The sequence below is a fragment of the Seriola dumerili genome, unplaced genomic scaffold (assembly GCF_002260705.1).
Source record: "Seriola dumerili isolate Sdu_G_001 unplaced genomic scaffold, Sdu_1.0 BDQW01000161.1, whole genome shotgun sequence".
Classification (NCBI taxonomy): Eukaryota; Metazoa; Chordata; class Actinopteri; order Carangiformes; family Carangidae; genus Seriola; species Seriola dumerili.
Window position 1 is genome coordinate 7,005,607 of NW_019174416.1, and position 18,246 is coordinate 7,023,852.

The 18,246-nt window shown below is 42.6% G+C and overlaps 8 non-coding genes across 8 annotated transcripts; all 8 read left to right on the forward strand.

Annotated features, from left to right (window-relative positions):
• The first annotated feature begins 3,802 nt into the window (after window positions 1-3,802).
• trnal-uag lies at window positions 3,803-3,884 on the forward strand. Its single transcript has one exon. It is a non-coding gene; the product is annotated as a tRNA-Leu (tRNA).
• Window positions 3,885-8,973: 5,089 nt separating this feature from the next.
• On the forward strand, window positions 8,974-9,045 carry trnam-cau. The gene has a single exon. It is a non-coding gene; the product is annotated as a tRNA-Met (tRNA).
• Window positions 9,046-9,474: 429 nt separating this feature from the next.
• Window positions 9,475-9,556, forward strand: trnal-aag. The gene has a single exon. It is a non-coding gene; the product is annotated as a tRNA-Leu (tRNA).
• Window positions 9,557-10,449: 893 nt separating this feature from the next.
• Window positions 10,450-10,521, forward strand: trnam-cau. Its single transcript has one exon. It is a non-coding gene; the product is annotated as a tRNA-Met (tRNA).
• Window positions 10,522-10,950: 429 nt separating this feature from the next.
• On the forward strand, window positions 10,951-11,032 carry trnal-aag. Its single transcript has one exon. It is a non-coding gene; the product is annotated as a tRNA-Leu (tRNA).
• A 506-nt stretch (window positions 11,033-11,538) lies between these two features.
• trnam-cau lies at window positions 11,539-11,610 on the forward strand. The gene has a single exon. It is a non-coding gene; the product is annotated as a tRNA-Met (tRNA).
• A 418-nt stretch (window positions 11,611-12,028) lies between these two features.
• On the forward strand, window positions 12,029-12,110 carry trnal-aag. The gene has a single exon. It is a non-coding gene; the product is annotated as a tRNA-Leu (tRNA).
• A 3,718-nt stretch (window positions 12,111-15,828) lies between these two features.
• On the forward strand, window positions 15,829-15,910 carry trnal-uag. The gene has a single exon. It is a non-coding gene; the product is annotated as a tRNA-Leu (tRNA).
• Window positions 15,911-18,246: the final 2,336 nt, after the last annotated feature.

Genomic DNA, 18,246 nt, shown 5'->3' on the forward strand with positions numbered 1-18,246 from the left:
CCTGCAAACTAGGACTTCACATCCCCAAACATACACTAGGAGTTTTTTGATACAGGGACTGTCAGTGACACTTAAATTTGTGAATTTTACATGTGTTTTGAGGGTGTGGAAGGCTTGTTTACATCTGTAATCTGGGCAAACAGTCATGATGGGTTTTTTAGAAATTGTCAGAAAGCTTATTTTCCACCACTACCTGAGATGTAGGTGGTGAAATGTTTAAGAAGCCCCAGACTCGGGGAGTAAACGACACTGTACGTGCTTAAATCTCATTTCACCAACTTACCTCACAGAGAGAGAGAAAAAAATAAAAAAGTTTCCGTCAAAATCAAACAGGAAGCAAGATGATGCAGAATAGGTTACATTCTGACTCCGTTCTCTCCCCCGTGCAGACACCCACCCATATATCTACCCACCCCCACACACACTGGGACTCTGAGACATGTACTTCAATTCAATTAAGAGCAAATTAAAATAAAACAATCTGAGGAAATGAGATTTTTCTGCCTGGGGTCTTTGCAACGGCCTCTGAGGCGAACCGCACAGTGAGGACCAAGCTCTGGGAGCGAGCTGCATGCTAGGGCCCTATAATGTCTCTTCTGTCACCACCTGGGTCTCTGTCTAATTAATAATGTGTGTATTCAGGGAATGAACAGAGGGAGGGAGGGAGGCAGAGAATTAATAGCTTGTGTACTTAGGGATTGATGGAAAAAATGGAGGAAGGGGAAGAAGGAGAGAGAGAAAATGTCCTCCCTTTTTTTTTTTTAGACATGTCTGATGTTACTCACCATGATTATGTAAAAGCGTTTGTACAATTATGTGTTACATTATGTGACACGTGGCATTTAACTTTTTTATTTTCCTTTGCATCTGTTTTTATCCCTCTTCTTTATGTGCATTAGACGTCGGCTGAAAAAGAGCCAGTCAGACAGAATCATGACCTGACCGTTTTACTTATTGTACCTTCCTTTTCAACTTTTGTACGACCATTTTGTGCAGAAGTGCACATAATTATGCAACACAAATGATCATAGAAACACATTCCCTCAAACTGAATGTAGAGAGTCTAGAAGACAGGAAAAATGTGTCCTTGGAAGTGCAGGTCATTCGTCTCTTTTATTAAGACTCACTTGGGCTAAAACAAATGAGAGGAAATTTCATATTTTCGAGCTCAGATCCATATAAGTCGATTCGGGACGGAACACTTGGGTTTTGGAGGCAAAAGCATGAACCTAAAGAGGCAGAAAAATCACTTTTGGTCAAAAACAGAGAGATGGATGGGAACAGATTGTTGTCAGGAGATTTATTTTTTGGTTGTGTGTCATACCAGTACATGTTTGTTGGCTGCCTGGCAGCAGAGCTTAACAACTCTATATTCCTGCGGGACGGTAAATTCTCAAAAAGATTGACTGTTTCAACCAGGCAAGATAGATTTGGGAGATCTGCATTTGGCTGTAGTTTAGTGTTGAGTCTCCTGGAGGAGCCATGGCCCTGATTCAGCCAACATTCATACAAATTGATTCATCCATCTGACAGTAAAAATATGTTTTGACTTGTGACAAGAGGGATTTTTTTTTCAGTGACTTTGTAGATTTTAAAATGTTTTTAAGAAAATGTACATTAGACCCATATGGTCAATTAAACCACTGACACTGGCAAGTTTTTTTCTGAAAGAGATTAAAATATTTTTTAGTTTTGAGGATATTTGCAGGCCATTGCACTTTGTTAGATAATGATAAGTACAAGGTGGAAATTAACAGTGGCCAGAAGGGAAATGATTAATGTTTGAAGTTTTTATCTTTACCAAAGACATTACATCTGACAAATTCAGGATGAACCAGAATTTACGCAGCATAACTTTTAATAAGGCCAACAAATACCTCACCCTGATATGTTTAGTAATTTTGATTTCACAAAAAAAAAAAGAAGAAAGAAAATAATAATAATGATATTAAAATAAAATTATGGTTTAATTTCCTTGATTTTGGTATTTCTGCACAGGAAGGAACAGACTAACAAAGACATTTACTGCGGCTAGTGGCTACCTTATTAAAGTTTGTGTGTCTCGTCAACTCCATCGAGAAATCTATCAGTTCCAGAAATCTATCAGTTTAAAGACAGATCGTTGTGTTGCAGTAAAATCTGACCCATTGATGCTGCACTAGCCTTTTATAGCATCTTCGTTTCAATGAAACTCTTTCAGTTATTCTGCCTTTTCTCTCGTCCAATCTTTAAACACTGTTTTGATTCCTTCGAGAATTTGACAGGTGTGTCATCATAGCAGTGACGCAGTTTCTCATTGTAGAAAAACAGCATTGTTCTGTTGTTATATTGTACCCACACAATTTTAATTTTTCCAAAAATCTCTGCATTTTTATGTGTCCAGTTGTGATTGTATGATTGTATTGTTTGGCTCTGCTCAAATTTCATGGAAGCATTTATTTTCTTCATTAGACCAGATAGATCCTTTCACCGTGATTGAACAGGACAGGAAGTGATGTGAGACAGTCATAGCCACAACCCGGATGAAATAATTTCTGGAGAGTCTTAACTATATTGTTGTCAGTGTATATAACAAGATTTGAAATAAATTCTCCATATTCTTCTAAAATTGTGAATTGGGGCATATGGTCTGTATGCTCTCTCGTAGTGTGGCCGAGCGGTCTAAGGCGCTGGATTAAGGCTCCAGTCTCTCAGAAGGGTTGGGTTCAAATCCCACCACTGCCATTTAATTCTGTCAGCAAAGGGCAGGTGTGAATATGCACACTACTTGCAATACTACAAAGTCCCCACTGAAATCATCTTCCTTCATAATCCAGTATCTGGATGCAAACAACATCCCTCTTGCTGTGGATGTCTTCGATGTGATTGTCCATTTCCAGCTGACGTGTGGGATAACAAAATTGTCCCACATTCAATTTACCTTCCACATGATGCAGCATCATATTGGAGTAGCTCCTTGTGGTGCCACCCCCTGGACATTAAACACACTTCAGAAAAGTTGACTGACATTCAACTACAGCCCCTTTGATACTGGTTAAAATAAATGCTACCAAAAGATTTTTGTGAGCGATGTGAAAGGATACTATCACCCTACACTCCCAGGTCAAATGACTCAGAGGGATTCTTCCAATAAGATGCTGCTTTGTGTGGAAAGTAGGTTAAATGTGAATCATTTCCTGCAACAAAACTTGTCATTACTTGATGTCATCAAGTAATACAGAGTGGACAATCACATGGAAGACAACCACAGGGAGAAGAACAATGTTTACCATGAAGCACTGTTGCATTAATTTACCCAGAAACTGTAAACATTGAGAAGAAACTCAACATAACAGGTGCAAATTCTTCAACAGCTTGCCAACAGAAGCATGGAACAACTAAATAAAGAAGGCATGAATAGCTGCCACACAGGATGGTTTCATTCCGTCAACCTCTGGGTTATGGGCCCAGGAAACTTCTGCTGTGCCACTCTGCTTTAGGTGCTGCGTTCAAGGTGTGGGTTGAAATCCTACCACTGCCAATTGAGTGTGTTCATCCATAAAACTGGTGCAAATGGAAATGTGAATATCTGAAGCCTTGAAGAATGGTATGAATTTGGATTTCACAGTTGTGCACTTTTCACCACCTAATGATCAGAAAGAGTAACAAGGCAGCATACATCTGCCCTTAATAGTAATGGTCACTCCGAGAAAAACCCAGAAATAGGTGAACAACATTTAACTTACTTCCTACACAACACATCGTTACGTTGGACGAATCCCTCATGTTGCCCCCCCCCCCCCCCCCCCCCCCCCCCCTCAGTGGTAGTGTGGCCGAGTGGTCTAAGGCGCTGGATTTAGGCTCCAGTCTCTCAAGAGGCGTGGGTTCAAATCCCACCACTGCCAAATGATTGTTTGTCTTTCTTACCACTGCCAAATGGCTATTTGTCCATAGAACTGGTGCTAGTTTTCCGACTACTTGCTTTAACATCAAAGGATGTTAATTCCTGTATATCTTGTTGACTGGGGCCGCACGGTGGTGCAGTAGTTAGCGCTGTCACTCCTTTGAACAAGATAGTCGACTAGTTGTGATGTCCATCCATCCATCCATTATCCATCACTATATGGTCACAGGGGGCTGAAGCCAATCCCTGCTGACAATGGGCAAGGGTGGGGTACACCTTGGACAAGTTGCCAGTCCATCACAGTGTAGCTGTGACATCTCATCGTAAATAGGAGTCCACTTCATGTCTTGCTACAATAGTTTTCACATCTGTGAACCGACAGATATTGCATGCACTTATGATAGCACCTGAGAGCAGAGTGGCGAGCGGAAGCGTGATGGGCCCATAACCCAGAGGTCGATGGATCAAAACCATCCTCTGCTATTCTCTCTCCCACCTAGACATCTCAATACAGCAACACATCAAAATAAGTGGCGCTCTAAGGCTGCTGAGCACTTGCTAAAGAATCTGTTTATGTTTGTTACTTGAAGGATGTTTTACTGACCTTCAAGTGTTGAAAGCTAGTGGTTTTTTCGAGTTCCAGTGCAACACATCCTGTTTTGTACAGGATGTTTGTACGAATCCACTTCTTTTAGCCGTAACATATCCTACCTTGTTACTATTACTGACTGTAACGTGTTGAAAACTTAAAAACTAGGAAATGCACATACAAGACATCCCTCAAGCCTTTAGATAGACTCCTCAGGTTCATTTCATTGAACTCACCCATAACAGCTGTAACATATCCTACATCAATTGTACAACATTTATTTGGTTGTCACTCTTTTGAATAAGATAGTCGACTAGTTGTGATGTCCATCCATCCATCCATTATCCATCCCTATAGGGTCACAGGGGACTGAAGCCAATCCCTGCTGACAATGGGCGAGGGTGGGGTACACCTTGGACAAGTTGCCAGTCCATCACAGTGTAGTTGTGACGTCTCATCGTAAATAGGAGTCCACTTCCATGTCTTGCTACAATAGTTTTCACATCTGTGAACCAACAGATATTGCATGCACTTGTGACATCACCTGAGAGCAGAGTGGCGCAGCGGAAGCGTGCTGGGCCCATAACCCAGAGGTCGATGGATCGAAACCATCCTCTGCTAGTCTCTCTCCCACCTAGACATCTCAATACAGCAACACATCAACATAAGTGGTGCTCTAAGGCTGCTGAGCAAATGCTAAAGAATCTGTTGATGTTTGTTACTTGAAGGATGTTTTACTGACCTTCAAGTGTTGAAAGCTAGTGGTTTTTTCGAGTTCCAGTGCAACACATCCTGTTTGTACAGGATGTTTTGTACGAATCCACTTCTTTTAGCCGTAACATATCCTACCTTGTTACTATTACTGACTGTAACGTGTTGAAAACTTAAAAACTAGGAAATGCACATACAAGACATCCCTCAAGCCTTTAGATAGACTCCTCAGGTTCATTTGATTGAACTCACCCATAACAGCTGTAACATATCCTACATCAATNATAACAGCGGAGCTGTAACATATCCTACATCAATTGTGCAACATTTATTTGGTTGTCACTCCTTTGAATAAGATAGTCGACTAGTTGTGATGTCCATCCATCCATCCATTATCCATCCCTATAGGGTCACAGGGGGCTGAAGCCAATCCCTGCTGACAATGGGCGAGGGTGGGGTACACCTTGGACAAGTTGCCAGTCTTTCACAGTGTAGCTGTGATGTCTCATCGTAAATAGGAGTACACGTCCATGTCTTCCTACAATAGTTGGGGTACACCTTGGACAAATTGCCAGTCTATCACAGTGTACTTGTAACATCTCATCGTAAATAGGAGTCCACTTCATGTCTTGCTACAATAGTTTTCACCTGTGAACCGACAGATAAATCATGCACTTATGATATCCCCTGAGAGCAGAGTGTCGCAGCGGAAGCGTGCTGGGCCCATAACCCAGAGGTCGATGGATCGAAACCATCCTCTGCTATTCTCTCTCCCACCTAGACATCTCAATACAGCAACACATCAAAATAAGTGGCACTCTAAGGCTGCTGAGCACTTGCTAAAGAATCTGTTTATGTTTGTTACTTGCTTGATGTTTTACTGACCTTCATGTATCGAAAGCTGGTGGTTTGTAGACTTCCAGTGCAACACATCCTGTTTTGTACAGGATGTTTGTACGAATCCACTTCTTTTAGCCGTAACATATCCTACCTTGTTACTATTACTGACTGTAACGTGTTGAAAACTTAAAAACTAGGAAATGCACATACAAGACATCCCTCAAGCCTTTAGATAGACTCCTCAGGTTCATTTGATTGAACTCACCCATAACAGCTGTAACATATCCTACATCAATTGTACAACATTTATTTGGTTGTCACTCTTTTGAATAAGATAGTCGACTAGTTGTGATGTCCATCCATCCATCCATTATCCATCCCTATAGGGTCACAGGGGGCTGAAGCCAATCCCTGCTGACAATGGGCGAGGGTGGGGTACACCTTGGACAAGTTGCCAGTCCATCACAGTGTAGTTGTGACGTCTCATCGTAAATAGGAGTCCACTTCCATGTCTTGCTACAATAGTTTTCACATCTGTGAACCGACAGATATTGCATGCACTTGTGACATCACCTGAGAGCAGAGTGGCGCAGCGGAAGCGTGCTGGGCCCATAACCCAGAGGTCGATGGATCGAAACCATCCTCTGCTAGTCTCTCTCCCACCTAGACATCTCAATACAGCAACACATCAACATAAGTGGTGCTCTAAGGCTGCTGAGCAAATGCTAAAGAATCTGTTGATGTTTGTTACTTGAAGGATGTTTTACTGACCTTCAAGTGTTGAAAGCTAGTGGTTTTTTCGAGTTCCAGTGCAACACATCCTGTTTGTACAGGATGTTTGTACGAATCCACTTCTTTTAGCTGTAACATATCCTACCTTGTTACTATTACTGACTGTAATGTGTTGAAAACTTAAAAACTAGGAAATGCACATACATGACATCCCTCAAGCCTTCAGATAGACCCCTCGGGTCCATTTGAATGAACTCACCCATAACAGCGGAGCTGTAACATATCCTACATCAATTGTGCAACATTTATTTGGTTGTCACTCCTTTGAATAAGATAGTCGACTAGTTGTGATGTCCATCCATCCATCCATTATCCATCCCTATAGGGTCACAGGGGGCTGAAGCCAATCCCTGCTGACAATGGGCGAGGGTGGGGTACACCTTGGACAAGTTGCCAGTCTTTCACAGTGTAGCTGTGATGTCTCATCGTAAATAGGAGTACACGTCCATGTCTTCCTACAATAGTTGGGGTACACCTTGGACAAATTGCCAGTCTATCACAGTGTACTTGTAACATCTCATCGTAAATAGGAGTCCACTTCATGTCTTGCTACAATAGTTTTCACCTGTGAACCGACAGATAAATCATGCACTTATGATATCACCTGAGAGCAGAGTGGCGCAGCGGAAGCGTGCTGGGCCCATAACCCAGAGGTCGATGGATCGAAACCATCCTCTGCTATTCTCTCTCCCACCTAGACATCTCAATACAGCAACACATCAACATAAGTGGTGCTCTAAGGCTTCTGAGCAAATGCTAAAGAATCTGTTGATGTTTGTTACTTGAAGGATGTTTTACTGACCTTCAAGTGTTGAAAGCTAGTGGTTTTTTCGAGTTCCAGTGCAACACATCCTGTTTGTACAGGATGTTTGTACGAATCCACTTCTTTTAGCTGTAACATATCCTACCTTGTTACTATTACTGACTGTAATGTGTTGAAAACTTAAAAACTAGGAAATGCACATACATGACATCCCTCAAGCCTTCAGATAGACCCCTCGGGTCCATTTGAATGAACTCACCCATAACAGCGGAGCTGTAACATATCCTACATCAATTGTGCAACATTTATTTGGTTGTCACTCCTTTGAATAAGATAGTCGACTAGTTGTGATGTCCATCCATCCATCCATTATCCATCCCTATAGGGTCACAGGGGGCTGAAGCCAATCCCTGCTGACAATGGGCGAGGGTGGGGTACACCTTGGACAAGTTGCCAGTCTTTCACAGTGTAGCTGTGATGTCTCATCGTAAATAGGAGTACACGTCCATGTCTTCCTACAATAGTTGGGGTACACCTTGGACAAATTGCCAGTCTATCACAGTGTACTTGTAACATCTCATCGTAAATAGGAGTCCACTTCATGTCTTGCTACAATAGTTTTCACCTGTGAACCGACAGATAAATCATGCACTTATGATATCACCTGAGAGCAGAGTGGCGCAGCGGAAGCGTGCTGGGCCCATAACCCAGAGGTCGATGGATTGAAACCATCCTCTGCTATTCTCTCTCCCACCTAGACATCTCAATACAGCAACACATCAAAATAAGTGGCGCTCTAAGGCTGCTGAGCACTTGCTAAAGAATCTGTTTATGTTTGTTACTTGCTTGATGTTTTACTGACCTTCATGTATCGAAAGCTGGTGGTTTGTAGACTTCCAGTGCAACACATCCTGTTTTGTACAGGATGTTTGTACGAATCCACTTCTTTTAGCCGTAACATATCCTACCTTGTTACTATTACTGACTGTAACGTGTTGAAAACTTAAAAACTAGGAAATGCACATACAAGACATCCCTCAAGCCTTTAGATAGACTCCTCAGGTTCATTTGATTGAACTCACCCATAACAGCTGTAACATATCCTACATCAATTGTACAACATTTATTTGGTTGTCACTCTTTTGAATAAGATAGTCGACTAGTTGTGATGTCCATCCATCCATCCATTATCCATCCCTATAGGGTCACAGGGGGCTGAAGCCAATCCCTGCTGACAATGGGCGAGGGTGGGGTACACCTTGGACAAGTTGCCAGTCCATCACAGTGTAGTTGTGACGTCTCATCGTAAATAGGAGTCCACTTCCATGTCTTGCTACAATAGTTTTCACATCTGTGAACCAACAGATAATGCATGCACTTGTGATATCACCTGAGAGCAGAGTGGCGCAGCGGAAGCGTGCTGGGCCCATAACCCAGAGGTCGATGGATCGAAACCATCCTCTGCTAATCTCTCTCCCACCTGGACATCTCAATACAGCAACACATCAAAATACGTGGTTCTCTAAGGCTGCTGAGCACTTGTTAAATGATCTATTTATGTTTGTTACTTGCTTGATGTTTTACTGACCTTCAAGTGTTGAAAGCTGATGGTGTGTACAGTTCCAGTGTGACACATCCTCTTTGCACAAATCCAGTAAGGTCAGTGGTGAGTTTCTTCTCCATGTTCACAGTTTTTGGGTAAAATGCAGAACGCTACACTGCTTCACGATATATAAGATTCTTCTTCCTGTGGGCCACTTCAAATTGATTGAAGTTGACCCACATTAACTGTACTTCCCACAAAATGCATTGTCACATTGGAGGAATTCCGTTTGGTGCTATCCACCCGTTGCTACCCTCCAGTGTGTGGTAAAAACACTTCCCACTTGAGGATATGGTAGTGTGGCCGAGCGGTCTAAGGCGCTGGATTAAGGCTCCAGTCTCTCAGGAGGCGTGGGTTCAAATCCCACCACTGCCAATTGGCTATGTTTAACCCATAGTAATGTTGCAAGACTTTAGAATACACTTCTTTTAGCCGTAACATATCCTACATTGTTACTATTGCTGACTGTAACGTGTTGAAAACTGAAAAACTACGAAATGCATAAACATGACATTCCTCAAGCCTTTAGATAGACCCGTTGGGTGCATTTGACTGAACTCACCCATAACAGCGGAGCTGTAACATATCCTACATCAATTGTACAACATTTATTTGGTTGTCACTCTTTTGAATAAGATAGTCGACTAGTTGTGATGTCCATCCATCCATCCATTATCCATCCCTATAGGGTCACAGGGGGCTGAAGCCAATCCCTGCTGACAATGGGCGAGGGTGGGGTACACCTTGGACAAGTTGCCAGTCCATCACAGTGTAGTTGTGACGTCTCATCGTAAATAGGAGTCCACTTCCATGTCTTGCTACAATACATATCCTACCTTGTTACTATTGCTGACTGTAACGTGTTGAAAACTGAAAAACTACGAAATGCATAAACATGACATTCCTCAAGACTTTAGATAGACCTGTTGGGTGCATTTGACTGAACTCACCCATAACAGCGGAGCTGTAACATATCCTACATCAATTGTGCAACATTTGTTTGGTTGTCACTCCTTTGAATGAGATAGTCGACCAGTTGTGATGTCCATCCATCCATCCATTATCCATCCCTATAGGGTCACAGGGAGCTGAAGCCAATCCCTGCTGACAATGGGCGAGGGTGGGGTACACCTTGGACAAGTTGCCAGTCCATCACAGTGTAGTTGTGACGTCTCATCGTAAATAGGAGTCCACTTCCATGTCTTGCTACAATAGTTTTCACATCTGTGAACCAACAGATAATGCATGCACTTGTGATATCACCTGAGAGCAGAGTGGCGCAGCGGAAGCGTGCTGGGCCCATAACCCAGAGGTCGATGGATCGAAACCATCCTCTGCTAATCTCTCTCCCACCTGGACATCTCAATACAGCAACACATCAAAATACGTGGTTCTCTAAGGCTGCTGAGCACTTGTTAAATGATCTATTTATGTTTGTTACTTGCTTGATGTTTTACTGACCTTCAAGTGTTGAAAGCTGATGGTGTGTACAGTTCCAGTGTGACACATCCTCTTTGCACAAATCCAGTAAGGTCAGTGGTGAGTTTCTTCTCCATGTTCACAGTTTCTGGGTAAAAAGCAGAACGCTACACTGCTTCACGATATATAAGATTCTTCTTCCTGTGGGCCACTTCAAATTGATTGAAGTTGACCCACATTAACTGTACTTCCCACAAAATGCATTGTCACATTGGAGGAATTCCGTTTGGTGCTATCCACCCGTTGCTACCCTCCACTGTGTGGTAAACACACTTCCCACTTGAGGATATGGTAGTGTGGCCGAGCGGTCTAAGGCGCTGGATTAAGGCTCCAGTCTCTCAGGAGGCGTGGGTTCAAATCCCACCACTGCCAATTGGCTATGTTTAACCCATAGTAATGTTGCAAGACTTTAGAATACACTTCTTTTAGCCGTAACATATCCTACATTGTTACTATTGCTGACTGTAACGTGTTGAAAACTGAAAAACTACGAAATGCATAAACATGACATTCCTCAAGCCTTTAGATAGACCTGTTGGGTGCATTTGACTGAACTCACCCATAACAGCGGAGCTGTAACATATCCTACATCAATTGTACAACATTTATTTGGTTGTCACTCCTTTGAATAAGATAGTTGACTAGTTGTGATGTCCATCCATCCATCCATTATCCATCCCTATAGGATTCACAGGGGGCTGAAGCCAATCCCTGCTGACAATGGGCGAGGGTGGGGTACACCTTGGACAAGTTGCCAGTCCATCACAGTGTAGTTGTGACGTCTCATCGTAAATAGGAGTCCACTTCCATGTCTTGCTACAATAGTTTTCACATCTGTGAACCAACAGATATTGCATGCACTTGTGACATCACCTGAGAGCAGAGTGGCGCAGCGGAAGCGTGCTGGGCCCATAACCCAGAGGTCGATGGATCGAAACCATCCTCTGCTAATCTCTCTCCCACCTGGACATCTCAATACAGCAACACATCAAAATAAGTGGTTCTCTAAGGCTGCTGAGCACTTGTTAAATGATCTATTTATGTTTGTTACTTGCTTGATGTTTTACTGACCTTCAAGTGTTGAAAGCTGATGGTGTGTACAGTTCCAGTGCGACACATCTTCTTTGTACAAATCCAGTACGGTCAGTGGTGAGTTTCTTCTCCATGTTCACAGTTTCTGGGTAAAATGCAGAACGTTACAATGCTTCACGATAAATAAGTTTCTTCTTCCTGTGGGCCACTTCAAATTGATTGCAGTTGACCCACATTAACTGTACTTCCCACAAAATGCATTGTCACATTGGAGGAATTCCGTTTGGTGCTATCCACCCGTTGCTACCCTCCAGCGTGTAGTAAACGCATATATATGGTAGTGTGGCCGAGCGGTCTAAGGCGCTGGATTAAGGCTCCAGTCTCTCAGGAGGCGTGGGTTCAAATCCCACCACTGCCAATTGGCTTTGTTTACCCATAGTTATGTTGCAAGAGCTTAGAATACTTCTTTCAGCCTTAACATATCCTACCTTGTTACTATTACTGACTGTAACGTGTTGAAAACTGAAAAACTAGGAAATGCGTATACGTGACATTCCTCAAGCCTTTAGATAGACCCCTTGGGTGCATATGATTGAACTAAACTATAACAACAGAGCTGTAACATATCCTACATCAACTGTGCAACATTTGTTTAGGCTGTCACTCCTTTGAATGAGACAGTCGAATAGTTGTGATGTTCATCTATCCATCCATCTATTATCCATCCCTATAGGGTCACAGGGAGCTGAAGCCAATCCCAGCTGACATTGGGCGAGGGTGGGGTACACCTTGGACAGGTTGCCAGTCTATCACAGTGTAGTTGTGACATCCTAAATAGGAGTCCACTTCATGTCTTGCTACAATAGTTTTCACAACTGTGAACCGACAGATAATGCATGCACTTCTGACCACAACTGAGAGCGGAGTGGCGCAATGGAAGCGTGCTGGGCCCATAACCCAGAGGTCGATGGATCGAAACCATCATCTGCTAATCTCTGTCCCACCTAGAAATCTCAATACAGCAAAATATCACAATAAGTGGTGCTCTAAGGCTGCTGAGCACATGCTTAAGCATCAATTAATGTTTGTTACTTGCAGGATGTTTTACTGACCTTTAAGTGTTGAAAGCTGATGGTCTGTAGAGTTCCAGTGCGACACATCCTGTTTGTACAACTCCAGTAAGGTCACTTTTGCAGTGGTGAGTTTCTTCTCCATGTTCACAGTTTCTGGAGAACGCTACAATGCTTCATCATAAACAAGATCCTTCTTTCTGTGGGTGTCTTAAATTTGATTGTCCAATACAACACGTTGCCTAAAGACATGATGTTGCATTGTAAAAATGATTGAGCCACATTTAACAACGCATCTTTACATTGGAGAAAACCCCTCATACAGCCACCGCCCATTTCTATCCACTGCTTTATAAACGCACTCCTTACCGCTTTGTCTTGTAGTGTGGCCAAGCGGTCTTAGGTGCTGAATTAAAGTTGTGACTATTCACACTGCTTGCTTAAACCTTAATGGATGCTACATGCATAATTACAAAGTCCTCATTCAAATCATGTCCCTTCATAATGCCACTGTATGCATGAAGACAACATCCTTCTTGCCCTGGATGTCTTCGATGTGATTTTCCATTACAACGCATTTCCTGCTGACATAGCTTACATAACAAAATTTTCCCACATTGAACTTACCTTCCACATGATGCAGTACCATAATGGAGTAGCTCCTCATGGTGCATCCTCCTGCACATAAATAAAGAAAACGCTACCAAATGGCTTTTGCGAGCAATGTAAAAAGATACTATCACCCTACACTCCTAGGTCGAATTGTTCTGCAGTATTCATTAGCTCAAGCTCCTTGTCAGGTAGAGTGATTGACTGGTCTAAGGCGCTGGATTTAAGCTTCAGTCTTTCAGGAGGTGTGGGTTCAAATCCAACCACTATCAAATGGCCTTGTCAGTCCTTTAGACTTGTGTGAGTTCTCAAACTACCATCTTCTGCTAGCAAGCCTCACAGTCGTGGTGACTTTCCTTCCCATGTTTACACTTTCAAGTAAACTGCAATATGTGGCATGATTCTTCATGCAAGTCTTTGATGTGATTGTCTAGTACACCGCTGACACACTGCTGACTTCTTGTTGCAGAATAAACTTTACCACATTCAACTTACCTTCCATGCAACGCACAAATACAATAATATAGATCATCAAGTCAGTATTGGATGAGTCTGAAATGCGAAATTGGATCACCTGCTGTAACGCTGATGGAAATATGGAAATAAACCCTTTTCTGCCTGAGTGTGAGTACATTTCATTTGTTAAGGTGATATGGTTCGATTAATTCAGTTACACATGAGTCAAAACAAGAACAGCTCTGCAGACAAAGTGGCCTAGGGTTTTGGAGAATGGTAAAATGGCCACAACACACATGGTATTGGAGTACTCAGGAACAGAACAACATTACTAATTGGAAAGCTAAATGGCAGGGGAATGGAAGGGGGCCAACTGTTCTTAGGCATTATTGTACACAGTCAACTGGCAGTGGTGGAATGTGAATCCAAACCTCCTGATTCGCTAATAAACTCAAAGAAGAAGAAGAGGTCACTTGTGCCCTCAACTACACAACATTTGTTTATGTTGTCTCCTGTGAACGGGACAGTTGAATAGCTATGACATCACATCCTAAAAAGCAGTCCACTTCCATCTCTTGGTACAGTAGTTTTTACACTTGCTGTGGACTCCTAGATAACATGCAAGCAAAGAAGCTGGCAACTGAGAGCAGGGTGGTGCAGCGGAAGCATGCTGGGCCCATAACCCATAGGTCAATTGATCGAAACCATCCTCTGCTAATCGGTAATCCTATGATTGTTCCAAGCCAGAATTATTATGACACAGTAAGCTTTAGAGAAATTGCTAAATTCCATCCTACCTCCACCTTATCCATTCATCCTTACATTGTCAAGGTTTCAAAGAAACAAGTTCACACACAGTGAAACAAATCATGGGCTGTATAACTCCAGGAAGGTCATCACAGCAGTGATAACTTTCTTCTCCATGTTCGCAGTTTCTTGGTAAATGAATGCAACAGTGCTACATGGTAAACAAGATTCTTTTTGCTGTAAGTGTCTTTGTTGTGATTATCTATTGCAGCACATTGCCTGATGACATCAAGTTGCATCACAGGAAAAGTTGATCCACATTCAACCTTGGCACTGGTAAAAAACCCCCCGCAAAAAACATCTTTTGTCGGGTACGATTGGCATTTACTCCCCACTGCCAATTGATTGAATTGAATGTATTGACCCATAGCTACCCTTTCTGACCTTTCAGTGTTTACATAGAAAGATAGTTTTCTGATCTGCCTTCCTTTTTGCAAGTCCACCTTACCTCAAAACATGAACAGCTCTGCAGAATAAGTGGGCTAGGATTTTGGATTCTGGTAAAACACTCACAGGAATACTCAGGTACACAACAACATTGGAAAGCAAAGGAGCAGGGTAACTCTTCTTAAACATCACCTAAACATGCAATCTGAACACACAAACCAGTGTTATGTATATACAATTGGTAGTGGTGGGATTTGAACCCATGCCACCTGAGAGACTAAAGCCCAAAACAGAGCCATAGACCACTTGGCCACAATACCAGCCAGTGATGTGCATTTGACGTGGCTGCGGGTGCCAGCCGGGGTTGGCCTGTGCTAAATATGAATGTGACCTTGTTGTGATGGCTAGGTATTGATTTGAAAACTTCACAATGTAAGTATGAAAGGATAAGGTGGATGACATGGTATTTAGAAAGAGCAAAGGACAGCTTCAACCTATAAATTGAAACATGCTTTGTATGCGCCACTCTACTCTCAGTTACTGTTACAAGCACTCACAGGTATTCATGAGCAGCAGCAGTGGGATTCAAATCCATACCTTCTGAGAGGCTAGAGCCTTGATCTGACCAGACTCCTCGGCCACACTACCAGACAATGATGTGGCAAGTGTGTTTACACGGCTGTGGGTGGCAGCTGGGTTGGCTGGACGGTGCACAAGTAAATGGGTAAACAGCAGAATGCATACATTGGAGGAATCGCTCATGGCGCCAAACCGAGCTTCGAAAATGCACTTTCCACCTCAGTGTCTGGTAGTGTGGCCGAGCGGTCTAAGGCGCTGGATTTAGGCTCCAGTCTCTCAGGAGGCGTGGGTTCAAATCCCACCACTGCCAATTGAGTGAATCTGCAAACAGGACTCATGAGAGTGTTTACATTTTTAGTCTCAACAGTTGCTACCTTGACACTTTAAATTTGTCTTACTGACAGTTAATTGTTGAAAACTGCAAGACTATGAAATCCTCATTTATAGCTTCATAATATATTTTCTACAGCAAGGACGTTTTCATAGAAACTAGGATTGTATCGTACCATACCTGACAACAATAACCCCCCTTCTCCGCCGCTTAGCTTTCACATTAGTAATCTTCCATACCTGAGTACATTTGCACATCCACACACTGCCATAGAGAAAGTGTCAGTATGCACTTACTTGGTTTGCAATCTGCTAATAAACTCAAAGCAGAAGAAGGGCACACTTACTTCATCAACTCCACAACATTTTTGTTGTTGCTCCTGTAAACGAGACAGTCGAATAGCTATGGCGTCACATCCTAAATAGCAGTCCACTTCCATGTTTTGCTGCAGTCGTTCTCACACCTGATGTGGACCAAAAGATACGAAATTTGTTTGAAATCATCATCTCATCATAGTCCTGAGAGCAGAGTGGCGCAGATGCAGCATGCTGCACCCCTAACCCAGAGGTTGATGGCTCAAAACCATCCTCTGCTAATGTTAGCTGCCCCAAACTTGCCCAAACCTGTAGCCCATTTCCATCTCATTGTTCCAAACTATCAAAGAAATTACATCAGTGTTTTAACTGTCTAAAACTCTTGCTTCTGTAGCAAGGAAGGCAATAAAACATGAGCTGTAGCAGCACATTTTGGCTTCAGTGAAACTCTGTTCTGAGTATTCTACTTCTTTACACGCGCTGCATTAAAGACCGTCTTCATTATGGCTGCAATGTTTTTCACTGATGAAAATCTGACAGAAGCCTGATCCAACAGTTGAAGGCTAAAACCTGTCTGACTGTGTTTTTGACATTGGACCCTCCAACACTGTTTAACCAATTATAGATTGTGGTCTTATCCCATAACTGTAATGCATTGAAACCATTGTCTGCTAATGGCAAACCTAAGGCCTTCATTCTATCGCCACCTTATAGTCACATGCTCACGTTGCCAAATGGCTTCTGTCGTCAAAGTTCCTTAACCATCTCTTCTCTTTTCACTGTGGGGTCAACATCGTTATTATTTTGTTAGCAGCTGCTAAGAAAGGTGCTGTTGGAGCCTTGGACCACACTTTTGTTTCAATTAATCTCCTTCCGTTATTCTGCCCATTCCCCTTCCATTGCATCTACTTTAGACAGGGCATTTACACTCTGAGATCACAATTCCATGGCTGAGCTGCATAGCATATGAAGAAAATGAACACATGAATAAAGAAAACAATCAGATTATGTAACAAATATGGATGCTAATGCTGAAGGAAGTTGGGGAGGCAGAGAGAGATGAACTGCAGTCATTAGGTAGGCTAATGCAGGAGTGTTGGGTGTCTTAATGCAGAGAGAATGAGTACCTCCTCGCTTATGGGACCACCTAATTGGGTGGGATAGAAACATGGGTTCAAATCCTACAGCTACCAATCAAATGTTTGCCCACCTGTCAGTGAAAGGGTGTGAGCCCCACATGTATGACATCCACATTGTCAGGTTTTCTGATGAACACAGAGAATACCTCATGTCAGCTGTCTCTCCTCTTTGCCACTGTGGGGGACATAATATTTGAACACGAGACATTTGAAGTGACAAGTGTAAATGGGGTCGAAGTTTTTGGATCACACGTTGCCGCTCCGATGTAACAGTCATTGTTGAGTGGAAAATGCTGTGTTGTTCTTTTCATCATCATCATCTTCTGTTGGCTGGACTCTCATGTACTGGTCCTGAGTGTTTCACCTCTATCACAGAGAATGAGTAGCAGCTTTGATTGCAAAGCTGTTAATTCCAATATTGTTTCATTCATTCAGTGGTTTGCAAAAAAATACTACTGGCTGCTTGATTTATTAAATCCATTTTCCTTTTTCATGTAAAACAACTACAGTATTAAAACAGTGATAGCCCAATCATGTTGGTATGGAAACTCTGAAGAGAATCACAGACTGTAGCTGGAAAAAAGTCGAATTTGGGACAGGCTGTGCTGCAGTGTGAGTATAGTCCAAAGTCGACAATGTAAGTTCTCTCCTTTTAAGCCTCTTGTAGCCTCGGCAGCCAAGAATCAAATCCCACCATACTTTCTTACATCTGTCGTTCCTACTCTCATTCTCCCTGTCTGAATAAATATAAAATACTACAGCTGAGTGGCCTGCCAACTTTCCTGTTAGATGACAAAAGTTGGGACATTGCATCCCTCCAGTCTGAAATGTATAAATGTGTGTGTGGATTCAGGACTGAAAA